The sequence below is a fragment of the Acanthochromis polyacanthus genome, chromosome 21 (genome assembly GCF_021347895.1).
Source record: "Acanthochromis polyacanthus isolate Apoly-LR-REF ecotype Palm Island chromosome 21, KAUST_Apoly_ChrSc, whole genome shotgun sequence".
In the NCBI taxonomy this organism is placed as follows: Eukaryota; Metazoa; Chordata; class Actinopteri; family Pomacentridae; genus Acanthochromis; species Acanthochromis polyacanthus.
Genome location: NC_067133.1, coordinates 16004952 through 16020671, shown reverse-complemented (window position 1 = coordinate 16020671; position 15720 = coordinate 16004952). Strand labels below are relative to the sequence as shown.

General features: G+C 39.0%; 1 protein-coding gene across 3 annotated transcripts in view; it reads right to left on the bottom strand.

The window, feature by feature from the left end:
* The window catches only part of LOC110958855 (uncharacterized), a 46924-nt gene that overhangs the window by 2860 nt on the left and 28344 nt on the right, over positions 1-15720 (bottom strand). The gene's annotated exons all lie outside the window — the stretch shown is intronic.

The window sequence follows — 15720 nt, the reverse complement described above, 5'->3', positions numbered from 1 at the left end:
AGAGGGTCTTCCCAATTAGCTATGTTTTGCAACGGGTTCATTATTCCACCAACCAGCTCGAGTTATACTATGGAAGCTGTTCTATTCCATTTATCAGACGCCTGGAACTTGATTGAAATCCTTCAACTCTGATGCTTGAAGTCACCAGATGGCACCAAACATGCATTTGCAAAAATGCATTTGCACTACACAGACAGTCAGCTGCTATATGATCATCAGCCAGTGACCATGGCAGAAAATCTCCAACAAACATCACATAATTAGCATCTAATGATGATAGCATTCAAACAGACAGTAAGAACATAGGTAATAGCACTGAAAATAATAATAAATACCAATAAATTTAAAAGAATAAAACTGAGCCAATAAAACAGTCACAGAGTAAAATATTTTTAAAAATCCTCACACTTGACCTCTCCTCTACTGCCACCCTCAGGCCAAACAATATATCTTTTGTTTGAACTAATTTTTGACTCAAATTTACATTTATTGCACCAATAGAAAAATGCTTTGTTTGACTGGTGAGCGTGACCTTGAGTCTCGTTTGAAAAGAAAAAGATACAACTATAAGTAGATATGTAACCACAAATACTAACTCTTGAGCTACACATCCAAATTTCCTCATCATATTCATAAGCAGGCCTGGAAAATTCAATCACACTTGAGTTATCTGCCCGAGAACAGCTAGTAAGATGCAATTAAGAGGGTGACAAAAGGACAGAATATCAGTAATCTCTATTCATGGGTTGCTGAGCCTTTTAAAGTGTTACGATGACAAAGATAAATGTACACTGAATACGAAACCATATTTAATTATAGAAGCTGCAGTATCAGTATCTCAGCGTCGTGTCACTCAAGTCGCTTTTTTAGTCCATTAGACAACTTTCCTTGCATTCCCTTTTCAGTCTGTTTTTATAGGAGAAAGGTGAGTGTCAGTGCCTTTTTGGAGTGACACTATAAATCATTTTCTTTAGAATAATATGAAAAATGGCAGTAGCGGTCATCATTAGCCCAAAATCTGAGCTTAGGCTGAACAAATACAGCATTTCACGAGGTACAACAGAACATCCTGTGCCCATCCTTGTGCTTCTTTTGTCTATCCAGCCTTGATTAAAGTGTAAAGTGACGTGTTATGTCAGCAAGTTGTCACCACTGAAGGTTTTACAGCTCTGGAAATAGCTGAACTAATCATGCGGGCTACAGTGGAAAAGATTGCACCACCGTAATCACCTTCCTGGTATTATATTGTTTTGTTTGCTTTATGGCTGTGGCATAAATACAGTACGCCTCTGAAACCATCAAAGATTAATGATCGCACTTTGCAGAAAAGGCTGGATTTTCTAATGCAGGATTTATAAAAGCAAGATGAAGTTTAAAGAATGAAAAAATTATAAACGTTAAAAATGAAACAGTGAGACAGCATCCACAATCTGTTAATGGAAATTTGTTTGGTGCAGAAGGTGTCTAACCATGTTTTTCTTACATGTTATTATGAATATTATTACACATTTATCCAGGTTGCTGAATTCATGGACAGTCACTTTGCACCTCTGAACCATTTTAGCACCTTTTGGACATTTGGGCTTCAAGATGTTTGAAAAATTAACCTTCTCTTTAACAATTTTCTGCTACATATTCATCAATAATAGATAATAAGCTGGGTGGTAGAGCAGGCCGTCCAATGATCAAAGGGTCAGCAGTTCAACTCCCGCTTTCGCCTAGTCATGTGCTGCTGTGTCCTTGGTGGGTAAAGTGGCAGCCACACTTCTGTCAGTCTGCCCCAGGGCAGCTGTGGCTACAAATGTAGCTTACCACCACCAGAGTGAGAATGTGTGAGTGAATGAATACTGGATCCATTGTGAAGCGCTTTGAGTGCACAGAAAAGCACCATATGAATCTAATCCATTATTATTATTAATAAAGCATCAAAGGCTTGATTGGCTCAGCTTATACATCAATGGTACCATTTTTATTCCATGTTTTATGTGTTGTTTGCTAAACCTACTCTAATCACAGCATATTCCACTGTAATTTTTTTAATTGAATTGTATTGCTGCTAGTTATTACTACCAGTCTGTGTCCAACCACTTTACCTGACTTGAATTGCCAAAAAGGGACAAATAAAGTTTTTGTATTGAAATTGAATTGCCAGTTGTAACACTAGTCAGTCACTAGCTCTATTTTTCTTCTGTACTGCTTATTTCATTTTCTTTTCTTTATTTTTTTTGCACATCATTTGGTTCGAGGAAAAAGAACTGCAGACCTTGTTAACTTGTTAGCTTAGCTCAAACAACTAACTGAACTAATAAGTTTGCAACTCCTGTCTCACACTATTTGCAAACCATTGCTCCTGTGCAGAACAGTTTTAACAGCTTAAATTAAAAGTGAATGCTGCAGCACGTCTATATTCTGCAAGTTCTTCTTCTTTTCTTCCTCCTTTCCAGCTCTCTGTCTTACTTAACTTACTAATTCTTGTGTCAAAGAAGAACTCTGTGCAGACGGGATTCATTACAGCTCCTGTGATCTTGATGATTTGAATTAATTTCGGATATATTTATCTATTCCGGGAAATTAGCAGTGTGAAAAGTATGAAGATGGAGGTGATGTGTCAGGAGTAACAATGCTGCTGGAAGCCAATGGGGACACCTACTGGGCAGGTGTGAAATAGCAGGTCTGAAAACAACAGAAGAAACAGTGAAATGAATCACCCGGTGGAATCAGGTGCAGAGAAGCAGCCATGTGGTTAGGGAGGGACAGCTGTTGCCATGACAACGCCAGTGTATCATTCACAAATAATGTTTGGAGCAATAATGCAATAATGTCTGTAGAAATATGAAACTGTCACCGGCTTTCTAATCTGGTTTGTGATGTTTGTTGCTTGAAATTTCCACGGCTAAATTCCAGCACAAAATACAAACATCAACAGAAACAGTGGTAGGACGATCTCCTCCACTCATTTCTATCAATAATCAACTGTACCTCTATCTGAAAAGAAACTGAATTTTATTGCAGCGTCTGTATTTTAATACCCAAAGGTAATTTAGATTCAATGATATGTAACACAAGATTCTCAGCTTTCCTAAATTATTTCACAGTGAATTTTCAGGTAAGTTACTGTGCAGCTTACAAGACATAGATATGAAACGGCCACAATACCACAAACACATCAATATACTCCCGATTTTGCACAAATCTACAGAACTGCACCAGGCAGTTGTAATTAAGACATCTCATCTTTTCCAGAACATTTCACATTTTACTAAAAAAGATCATAAATTGTCTGTAAGAGCACTGCTAATTCGAAAGTTATTGATCCTCTTTTTAAGCGTTTCTTTTTTAATGTGACAGACTGTTAAGGATACCTCCCAGTTCTGACAATAAGTCCATTATCAGACTCGCAGTCACGCCTTGTCATCCAATACCTGATGTCTGCTTTTGTTTTGACCTCTTCCCAGAATCACTCTTTCACTTCCAAATGTGATATCAACATTACAGAGCTCTGGGATGCAGAATTGGCCACTTAGGAAGTGTGAAAACAAAAATCATTGTAAATTGCTCTTCTGTCGCCGGCTTTGGCAGATGTGCCAGAGCGATTTTAGATTGATGTGGCTTTGTTTTGTCTAAGCAGTAGTATAAAGCTGCAGCAATGCAATGGTGCATGTGTTTTCACCGCTGTTTGATCGTCTGGAGACAAAGCATTGCTAAAGATTTATAATGCTATCGCTCATTACATAAAAGGCTCCCTTTTTTTAAACGTAGTAATTGAAAAGTAACAAAACACTAGCAGTTTCGCTTCAGTTAAACGCTAATGTCTTATGACTTATGAGCACATTCACGTTCCATCCCCCCCTTTTTTTCAGCATACCATATGAAGTCAGCTACTTTGCAGCTCTAATGATGTGTAACATCAGTGACATTTCTCCCTCTTCAGGGAACAATGTGGTTTTAGCTTAATCTCTTTATCTCTGCTGCTATACCTCACCATAAGAGTTTGCCTAATGCAGAGCTTATTGCCACTTTTAAGACTTTTATGCCATTTTATAAAACAGTGTCCACCACCACCGTCGTTCTATATATTTCATTTATGGTGTAAAATGTATAAACAGTGTTTATCTCGGTAATGAATCAGTCACTTCAGCTCACTGGCTGCCACTTTTCCCACTCACTTTTCTTATGTTTATGTCTATGCTTGTAAAGCAACAGAGAGAAACAAGTGCTCCTCAATATACTGCCTACTTACATGGACTTATTTCTTTTGCCATTTGCATAAAGTGAAACTGTAAGATTTTTAGAAACCCCGAAACAGATGGCAACATCTAATCCTACAAGTCTATGTAAACATAAAGCACTAGGGGGAAGCCAACGGAAAGGTCACATCGCTGCGGTTTGTTTGTTTCAGGAATGCCGTACTAAATTACATTTTTATTTAAGGTCTCAGGTAGATGTACCGTACTGAGTCATGATTAGAATTTGTAAAATTGAGCGATGCTGTTATTAATACTGATAACCTTTCCGGGTTAATCAGTGCTCTCCAATAAACTGTCTTGGAAGAAAGTGTGGGAGATTTTTTATATAAATCATACGTAATGCTGTTAAATCACCACAGCTGATTTAATTACATAATGCATGCTGAATTAAAAGTACAGCTCTGACTGAAAAATGCATTTGACTGTCCTTGAATATTTTTAGCTGGAATTCTTTAGTTTTTGCAGCAGATATTTATCTCCAAAATGCAGATTATATGGCGACACTATACTCGTTATAAATAGCATATAAGAATTTAAACAAATGTATCTACACATGATAATATAGTTTTATGAAGTTACACAGACATTTCAAGCTTTCCAATAAATTAGTATATTTGCAGAGACCTGCACTATAGTGTGTGATTAATTATTGATACGTAGGGGTCACTGACAATGTATTTACAGTATATATTTTTTTAAAAAAGCAGCAATAACTCTCCACATTGTGCCATTTTACAATTTTTAGTTAATTACTTTTATATATTTTATTTATTTTGCAAGCGTGGTGGAAAGTGAAGCCTAAAAATTGCTAACATATGATTTGTTTAAATAATTTGATCTAATTTATAAATTATGGTTAACAGGGATACAGCAGTTTCTAAGTGTAAATTGTCGTATTTGCCAAAAAAATGCTTCAGCAATATATGTGAGTGAATATTTACTGCTTTTTACACCTGGGACAGATAATTTGACTGCAATTGTAATTGATTTTCCTCATTTATATTTGCATAAAACTTGTTTGTTCTTGTCATTATGATATTATTTCTATTTCTCATCTGAACAAACTAACAGTATTACATGTTGCAAGGTCAAGTTTATTCGTTTGCCCTTCTGTTTCCAATATTTTCTAAGAGATTTGTGAAATGTTCCGTAAAATTTGTCTAGCAAATTTAGGAAAGGAGAAGTTCAATTCTTAAGTTGGGATCAAACATTTCTGTTGTGGCATTTTCAGCATTTTAGCTGATGCACTGGCAGATCTCTCATCAGATTCTTCAATCTAGAACACACAAACAGCTGAAAAAATGAATTTTCAACTTAAATATTTAAAGCTGTCACACATTTAACCACCGCACACATTTCCAAACAAATATTTAGAGTCACAACAATCAAAAGAGGAGACCTTCATGATAATCAGAATACTTTTAGTCCTTTTCATCACACACAAAAAAATCCCCTTTTCAGACTGTCTGATGAAATCGAGCACACTGTAAATTACAAGCTAGCGATGTTGAATCTTTAATGATGCACAATCTCATACAGATTCTCAAAAGCAGCAAAGTAAAATTTCCAGTTAAGCCTGAGATTCAATCGCTGAATATAAATACCTCCTTTTTTATATATATATATATATCATATTATTCATTGCATAAACTGTTACAATTTCATCAGGCTTCAGAATGGGATATTCTGATTAATCCTTTCAGTCATCAAAATGGTCTTCAAAGGTAAAGGTTCCCAAACGCGGGGTAATGGGTGTGGGGGAAGTGGAGGGATTATGCAAACTTCACAGTGATTAATTTTGGCCAGAGACGTATCTGCAGTGATGGTAGCCGGGAGAGGAGCATATTGATTGATTGCTGCAGGGGGCGCGAGGTTCTGCACATTTACTTTTTGATGAATAGGCTGTCAGGGCCACGAACAACCAAATACGGCCCTGTAAATGAATGTTTAAGCGATTATGGTATAAGTGTAAATATTACACATCCATTAAGGAGGATTACATTTGGTGCCACTTTGAGAGGGGAGGAAATAAAGGGGACAAGCCTGCAGAATATCCCACAGCAGAGTAGGTGCATGGAGAAATGTGCTTTTAATCTGCATGTATAATGTTTTAGAATGCTAAATAGGAAAGTCCTTGACATTAATCTGTGCGTGTGTTAGTGTCTGCGCATGCATGAGTGCAAAGTGTGTATGTTTACGTAAGCTGGTGTGTGTTTTCAAGAGGGCAAGACTGAGGATGAGGGCTTTAAGTTGACAGAGCATGCCAGTGCATCCAGCCGCTCAAATTACCGCGCAATAAAACGCATCCAGGGTGTTGCACTGGAGGTGAGAGTGGGAATAAACGCCTGCTTCAAAGATGATTTGTGCTCAGCACGGATTAATTCCCCCACCTAAGAAAAATCAATAGCACCGTGTGGAATAGGAATACATTTGTGTCACCTCTTGGGGACAAGGAAGTGAAAACAGAGCTCAGAAGCAGGTTTAGACAACACACATCAAAATGAGTAAAACCCAGCCAACAACTAAACTGGTTACAGCGCTCATTCTGGAGAGCTGCCAGTAATTAAGGACTTTGTCTCTTTGTCTCTTCCTCTGTATCTCCCTCCATCTCGCAGCTCAATGTGAATTAAATACATTTTCCAAAATAGCACTTGTGTAATCTTTAACGTTTGAAACTCTACCATTTGATCACTCAAAATATGCAAATATATTCACCATATTCATCATTCATTGTTCAAGTAAGCACTTTCCATCTCATTTTTGGCATTCAAATCCCTACATCCAACCCTGGTCTCAGCAGCCGTTTTAAACGGGAGTCAGGCTATTTTGCTTGATTTATAATTATTGAAGAGCACACTTTATGTATTTAAATTCACAAACTGATGCACAAAAACACAAGCGGCTGCTGGGCATACACACTGAAAACATACACAAAGATGATACTGATTTCAAACACAAACAGAGAATCCACTGGGAGAAACCCAGTGTTTTTTTCCCCTCAACAACATGTCAAAAGACTGAAATGAAAACAAATCTGTTGTCCTCACTGTGCTCATTCTGTTACAGCTCTGCTACTTAACATATGTGAATACTTAATGCTGTGTCTGTGCTTTAACAGCTTGCTGCTTTGAGAAAAACATCTTGACTTTTGCCCTTTGCGGCCACGTTATCTTTCAAAGACATTTTTGGGAAAATGTCTGCATCGTGCAAACATGCTGCATCTCAGCCACCATTTCCATATCCCCAGACGGCGCGTCCTCATCCTCGCATTGACTGAACGATAAACACCAGGGCCTCTGTTTGCCACTGATCTTCTGAAGAGGAGACAGACAGGAGATCAATAAGCTCCCCATCCTCTTGCCCATCTGTACGCAACGGCTTTTCTTCAGTTAACACCCCCATCCCCACAATTGCCCCCCCTCAACCCCACTCTTTCTCCAAATTGTCGCTTCTGTCATCGCATCCCCCTTCCTTTGCCTTTCACTCACACGCCCACAATCCTGTGCCGCCCTTCCTGCCGCCCCCGCTTTCCTCTGCACCGTCCTGCTTTATAAGAAATATAATCCCATTGATCCAAAACCTGATGGGAAGCGTTGATCTGTAAACACACGAGTGCTCAATAAGAGTCGTCCAGTCCTCCAGAGAGGAGATGGAGGGATGGCGGCGGGTGTCGGGGTGGGCAGGTGGTGTTATAGGCGCAGCTGGTACTGTAGAGGTGTGCTTGTGAGAAGGGCTGCTGCGAGAGCAGAGAGGGCGGTGGTGGCAGCGGCGGCGGCGGTGGGGGATCTCAGTATTTGAGTGTCTTGGCGTCATTTATCAGTTTTATTGCTTTCTTGTCTTGTTGCTGGCTGCCATCGCCTCTCACCTGGCCCTCCTGCTCCGGGTAAACCTCGCTCCCATCCCTACTGCAGCCGCACTTCGATCAAAGCATGTTCTTCCCAGGCAATTAAAAGTCCGCAGCTCAGGGTGAACAGATGAAAGGTGTGACATTTTGCTTTTGACTGACGATGAATTCAGAGTGACAGGCCAGACAGACGCATCCAGGCACGGATATGGATTTATTTTTCCCCCCATTACGTTCCCACACTCTCCCGACCAACCCCTCCTCTGCTCTCTCTCTCCTCCAGCCTTCCCTGCTGTCTTATTTTGCCTCTTCCTGAGGTGATGGGGCCTCGCTGTAAGGGAGTGTGCCCCACACCCAACCTCATCCTAAATCATTACTTGACAGTTTAAAAGGGCACAAAGCAATGGATGGCTTTTTCTTCTGTGTTTCCATGGTTATTTTCTTTCTCTTAACCCTTTCCCTTTTGTGCCTTTGATAAAGTGAGTGGGTCTATCTGTACTTACACTGCTTCGGTGTCAAGGTCATTTGTCACTGAAAGAGTGAGGCACCGACTCCGTAGCCAGATGGAGGGTTTTTCGCAAGCTGATGTCTGAGAGGTGCAAAATTAGGATTGTTTCTGGCTGTTACATTTTTTATTACGGAGAGTTATTGGCGTCATTTCAGTCTGACTATACTCCAAGAGGATTTACTTCTTCCGTGTCAACTGAACTTGAGCCACAGATGGGGGATGCCTGTGCAGTAATGACGTTTTGTGGTCAGGCGGTTGATTTGGCTTTGGAGGACACCTCAAGGGGTTGCAAACAAAAAAAAGAAATATACAGAGAACAATAAAATGTGGTGGAAGGCTGTGCATTTTAAGATCACAGTCACAAATGTATTGTCATTTTCTCTTTCAGAAAAGTCATAAGACAAGGCAAGGCAATTTTATTTGTATTGCACATTTCATGTAACAGTGACAGCCCAATGTGCATTACAGTAAAGGCATATATACATTCAAAAACAAAATAAAAACAAATTGATAAAAGTTACATTAAAACAGATTAAAATACAGTTAAATAATTCAATTTCCATAAACACAAGAGAATAAAAAAGTTTTCAGCTTGGACTTAAAAATTGCCAAAGTTGAGGCTTGTTTAATTTCAATGGGAAGACTATTCCAGATATAGACCGCGTGATACTGAAACGTACCCTTACCACGTTCTGAATTTATTTTGGGAATCTCCAAAAGACCCTTTCCTGAGGATCTCAGAGTGTGGGATGGTTCATAGGGTACTAACATGTCAGAAATGTACTGTGGGGCAAGACCATGAAGAGATTTATAGGCTAATAGAGCTGCCTTGAAGTCTATTCTCTGGGCAACAGGAAGCCAGTGCAGTGATCTAAGCACTGGACGAATGTGGTCATATTTCCTGGTTCCAGTCAGAACCCTTGCAGCTGCATTTTGGATGCTTTGCAATTGTTGTATGGCTTCTTTTGTAAGACAAAGCAAATGATACATTTTTTAAAATCAGTAATCAAGACAGACAAGATGTAAAATGTAGGGCTATAAACAATACATAAAGTCAATGCAGTAACACTGTATCAACAATACATATAGTGTTGGTTAGAGGAGCATTACTACTGTGCAAAACGGTACTTTAAACATGCTATCTTGATGATCAATTTATGAAATCTGTTTGGATGACATTGTAGAAACTGCAGGAAAGTGCTGGCCAGCAGCATTGATCCATGTGCCAACATCGGCGCATTCATGGACACGCCCACGGTATTGACTGGAACATTCCGCGGAACCAACAGACGCGCTAAGGTCAAAGGCACATTCTTGCTAATGACCTGTAAAATAAACTGTACAGATAAAAGGTGGCATCAATACTGCACCCTGAACTCTTCTAACAGAGTGTGCGCCTCCATGAAAATTCTCCATCTCGGGATTCGTTAATCCAAAACCAATCTAACTTGAAAGGTAGGAGCTTAACACTGTGTGAAACACGTGTGTTCAGACTGTACACGGCTCAGACTGGCACAGGAGAAGCTGTTTCAAGGCCTGTCCACACAGCTCTCCGTATCTGCTGGGCTAGTATACAATCAGCTGGACGGTTTACAAAGAGTAACACTCAGCAAGCGTGTACAGCGTGTGTTCTTGCTGTAAGCATGCCTTAAACATAGATTAACAAAACCTCCGTTCAGTTTTCCGGCTCGCTCAAAATGTCACAAATACTGCAAAGATGCTGCATACAGAGATACCAGCAGGTCTAGTTCTGATCTGAAATGGGGTCAGCAGAGGTCCAAAGTGTGTGCTGTGCAGACAGAGAAAGTTGTTATTTCCACTTTGACCTGTCACACAATAGGCAAGAGAGAAGCTTTTCGATTTACAATTAAGCGGAGATGAAAACAATGCCTCCTGGTTTACACATGACATACACACACAAACTGTACGCTCGCATGCGTAGGCAAGAAAAGTTTGTCTTTTGAATTAGCAGAAAAATCACAAGTGACAAGCAATCCATCAAAACCCAACATGACCCATCAGGGCAATTGATTCTCCAATGTTCCAAGTCAGCAATAATCAGGTGGCTCTTAAGCTCCGACCGTATTGCATTTCAGATTCGAACACATGATGCCATTTTCTGAAGATAACAGAAATTTATTTCCATATTGGTAGAGAATAACAGGTTTTTTTTTATTTTTTTTTTATCCAGACAAAGGTTGAAAATACAGTAGATTGGTCCAAGAAGTCCTGGCAAAAAAGCAAACCTGACTCATGAAACAAATGTGCAGCATTGCATAATTAGAACAACAAATGATCATTTAATGTGAGAGGTTTATCCAGCATGTGTTTCTGTTTGTTTTTAAAATGACTAGACTTGTGCTAAAGCTGTACGTTGTCCAGAATGGATTATCACACATAAGGGCAGAAGCCAAAAAAAATTATTAAACAGATTTCCCCCCCAAATCTGAGCTCAAATTGGATATTTTATTATTATGGTTGTTGAACCAGCTGTAACCTGCCTTTATTGCTTCTTATTGTGCTGTCTGAGAGAATATTGTAATTCAGATATCACAATTATGACATATTGGTGTCTTCTGTGTCTTTTGTTTATTTATCTATTTTGGCAATTTATCACTGGTTCTGCTTGTGTTGTGTGAAAATCTGTGAATTTATGTTGTATGATCCTCAATAGTCTGTCTCTTTGTTTTTTTAATTTATTTGTTTGCACGGTTTTCCTATATTTCTGTTGTTATAAAACCAGATATTTTAACTCTAACTAAATTCAAGTATGGGAGTGCAACAGCCTTTTAAGCGTCATCATCATTTCACTGTGTTTATATTACTGGCAGGATTCCAGGGTGCAGACTTGGGTCTATTTGAACTGAGAATCAGCTTCAGTGAACAGCACTCGGGCTAGCTTTAGGCGGTATTGGACTTGGAATTCGTCCCAAATATAATCAATATACTGTGCGGTATACACTGTAAACTTTTATTTCCCACGGTAATGTTGAGTGTAATGTGTCTTGTCAATTTCAGTGAGTTAAAATGAGTTCTGTCAAAAACACATTTTGCCCACTCTTCAAAGTGTGTTCACACCTTTATCCCCCACAGCATTCCAGATCTTTGGGGTTTCCTCTTTGTCAGGCACTTGAAATATGAACTTGTGCTCTGCTGTACCAATAAGTTTTAAATAATATCGTAGATATTATAACTAGTGTAAACAAGCTTGAAAAGAAAAGTAATTTAAAACCTGAGAGATCATTCCTTCATGGTCGATGTCCTTGATAGAGTAATCAGCGTCTTAGTCATCAACAAATTGCAGTTGCCAGGCGTACTAAAGAGTCAACTCAGCAAGCAGACAGATGGCTTCAACAGAAAAATCATAGTCCACTAATATTCATCAATATTAATTGGCTGGTTGGTGATTTAAACTGGATATGTGTTATTGTAGTATTCTAAATGATCAAGACTGGTAGTGCAAGGGCATTTTGACCCCGGAGGATAAAGCTGCTGCAGGCGTGATGAGCGAAGTGAAAAAAGTTTTGGCAGTGGGGAAGTCATCAAGGTTGATTCCTGTGAAACACGCAGAAAGCAAAATTGAATCTGGACCAGCCCAGCACATTGGCAAGGTTCCCAGATGAAGGAAAACATGTTATTTGTTGCAAAGTAGCTCTTTATCGACTACCAACACATTCTGACAATCTTCTGCATCAGCTTTTCTACTTCATTCAGTAAAGCAGCGAGAAATTTCAGCCATTTACATAAGAGAGATCAAAAACAGTGTCGGGGAGCAGAGACGTGGAAGCTGCTGCTGTTAATTGTGATCGACTTGGCTTGTTGAACATGTATGATGGTGACATTGGCACTAGAAATACATTCTGCCACATGTTTAGCTTGGTAACCTAAAATCTTTTCTTGGTTTCTTTATAATTGCTTGGAAAGAAATTTCTCCCTCAAGGAAATATTTTCCTTTATGCCAAGTCTTTATGTATATTTGGAGGTAAAACTGAGAAAAGAGCAAAATATAAATGATAAATATCTCTGGATGTATCTGGTCCGATTGATATATAAAAAAGCTGTTAAAATTTTAAACTAGCAAAGAAAAAGTCCTTTTGAGAAGATTTGAATCTAAAGGGATAAAAGACTTCCACCTGACTGCTTCCATCTTCCCATTTTCAAAAATAATTACCACATCTTTACACTACACACCCCTTTTCTAAGTAACCTCTATTGCAGTGAAGAGTTAGGTTCTTTCTAGACAATAGAAAATGGCCACAGAAATATGAGTGATGCCTCTAAAACTTCTGGTAGGAGACAGACAAATTGGGTGCAGCATCGCATCATTTACACTGAAGACTGATATTGAGACGTTGCACTGGTCTTCAGCCTCTGCTCACAGCTGGTGCTCACACTGGAGAACAAAGGTGTTCAAAGAACATGAGGAGAGCCCTCAGATGTAACCTCTACACTGATGCTTGAGGCTGGAGAATAGACTCGTAGTGCCTTTTTACTCGCTTGCCTTTTGATTTCTTTGATTGTCTTCAGCCTCCACTACACCTCCCTATAGGCTTCTGAGCTTTAACTGAAGGACTCTGATGCTGCAGGCTTCACTTAATTGTTTTGTTCACTTCAGAAAAATCATTAGGTGTTTGCCTGCGTGTGCGTGTGTGTATGCATGTGCGTGTGTGTGTGTCTGTGTCGGGGAATGAGCATGGCAGGCCATCCTCCCAGCCGAAGGGACCAGGGGAATAATCTCAGATTGATCCATGAACATCCAGTAGAACTCCCAGGCTGTTTTGGCACCTGTGCAGATGGCAGACCTTAAAATACCAGTTTCATCACAGAGGTGAGAGCCTGAGAAAGTGAAGCACAAGGCTCCATAATAAAGCTCACACCAACACACTGTCAAGGGAAAGCGAGAAACAATGTGCAATGCGGTGCTAAGGTTTTGGTTGGAGACGTCTGATTGTGCAGACTACAGAAGAGTTACAAAAATTGAAATAAATAATAATAATTATAAGAAGTGTTGGGCCCATTGTTGCGACTCTCTACAAATACGTTCTGCTGGTTCACTCTGTATCTTTTCTTCTTTCAATGCTAGAAACAATGCTCATAACGGCATGTCCTTGTGGTGTGCATACAAAAACATCTATTGTATGTACATGATTTACTTTGCTCAACCTACCATAAAAAGACATGCTCACAGCAGTTCTGTTGCAGTATTTATACTAAAGGAGACACGTGTGCTCCACAGCAGGGTCAGAACAGAAAGTCTGAACTTGAGGGAGCTTTAATGCTGCAAAAACAAGAAAAAAAAGTGGAATGGCTGTAGCACCCAGTAATGTCACATAGAATTAAAACTGAGTGTATTAGATGATTTTTAGCTGAGTTCTCATGTACCATATATATGATAAAGGAGGAAAGTTTAGCTCTATAATAATCTGAAAAAAAAAACGTGCCTCTGACTTCACAAATACGTCAACAAAAAATAAATGAATAAGAATTATTGTTTGTCATTAATTCTGAGGGTTGAAAAAGTGACTGTCATTAGTTCTGATTAGTTTGTGAGCTACTTCGAATTGCTCCCATCTGCAGAAAGAAAAGTATTATTGTCCATAATCAGATTATCATGCAAATATACCAAACAACTTATTCATCACATTTTAACCAAATCAACCTCAAAGGCAGTGTTTTCCTTTAAATCAAAGAAACAATGTGGAGTCCAATATTTGCCTGATTTCTTTAGTGCGGAAGACTTTTTATTGTTTGGTGCCTGAAATGCGATGTTAGAATCTTTGAGCTCACATATAAAGACTGACATACCACTACAGGCCTGAAGTCAGTCAGATGTCAAATGTGTCACCAACAACAACAGTACAGACAAAAAATGAGTAACAAACAATTCCCTCTACTACCAAGCAAGCAAAATGCAACCTAAGAAACTGCCATAATAATACAATGCATGTATAAGACATAATTTTTCATTCTGTTTCAACTGGATGACGACGACAAAGTGCTTTTGATTGGTCACCTTATGACCTTCTGACTTAGATCTAGCAAGATTATAACCTGGCCTAATGGAGAGCTGTTTGAAAATAGTTACTTTTTCAGAGCAGTCACAAAATTCACTGCACATACTGAAGCATAATTTCCCAGTGGGCGCTCACCATCACCCGTGGGTGTGTGAGCTCCCGAGCACCTACAGATTCAGCACCTATGGCCATCGGTACTGAAGCAGAGGACAGTATTGCACATTTTGCTCAAGATTTTACAGTAAAAAAAATACAGTTGTTAAATGGCCTTTGCTACTATCCGACTCTCTTATATTCAGGATCAATAGGTAATCTACTTTTTCTACTCTCCACTCCTTTCTCCATGCGTCGTCTCTTTCTGGGGACAGCAAAGTTGCTCCGTTTGTTGTCAGAAAAAGTGACATTTCTCTGTAACTATTTGATGGACCGCCATGAACTTTTTCACAGTCCTTCATGACAGCCAAATGATGAAACCAACCACTAAAATCCTCCTTGGCGATCCTCTGACTTTTCATTTATAGTTCTACCAAGAAGTTGAAAGATGACACTAATCCAGATATCCATTTATATCATTGTATGCAAAAACACTCACTGACTAATGTTAATATACATTGTTGTAATGCAAAAATGTTTTTTTAGAACAGTGTTTCTTTGGTTTCATCCATTCACTTTTGTTTCTGGTATGTACACTACTGTTCAAAAGTTTGGGGTCACTTAGAAATGTTTATTTTTTAAATAAAAGCAGTTTTTTCAATGAAGACATCGTTAAATGAATCAGAAATACAATCTAGACATTGTTAATGTGGTAAATGACTGCTGGGTACAGAGGAACATTTCCAGCAACCATCACTTCAGTGTTCTAATGCTACATTGTGTTAGCTAGTGGTGCTGAAAGGCTAACCGATGATTAGAAAACTCTTGTGCAATCATGTTAGCACATGAATAAAAGTGTGAGCTTTTATGGAAAACATGAAATTGTCTGGGTGGCTGCAAAGTTTTGAACGGAGGTGTCGTAAGCAATAGCCTCTGTAGTCAGACATACAACTGCATTGTTCTCCTGCACAAAACAGGAGTTTGCATATGAGAGAGACTGCAAATTTTCATGCT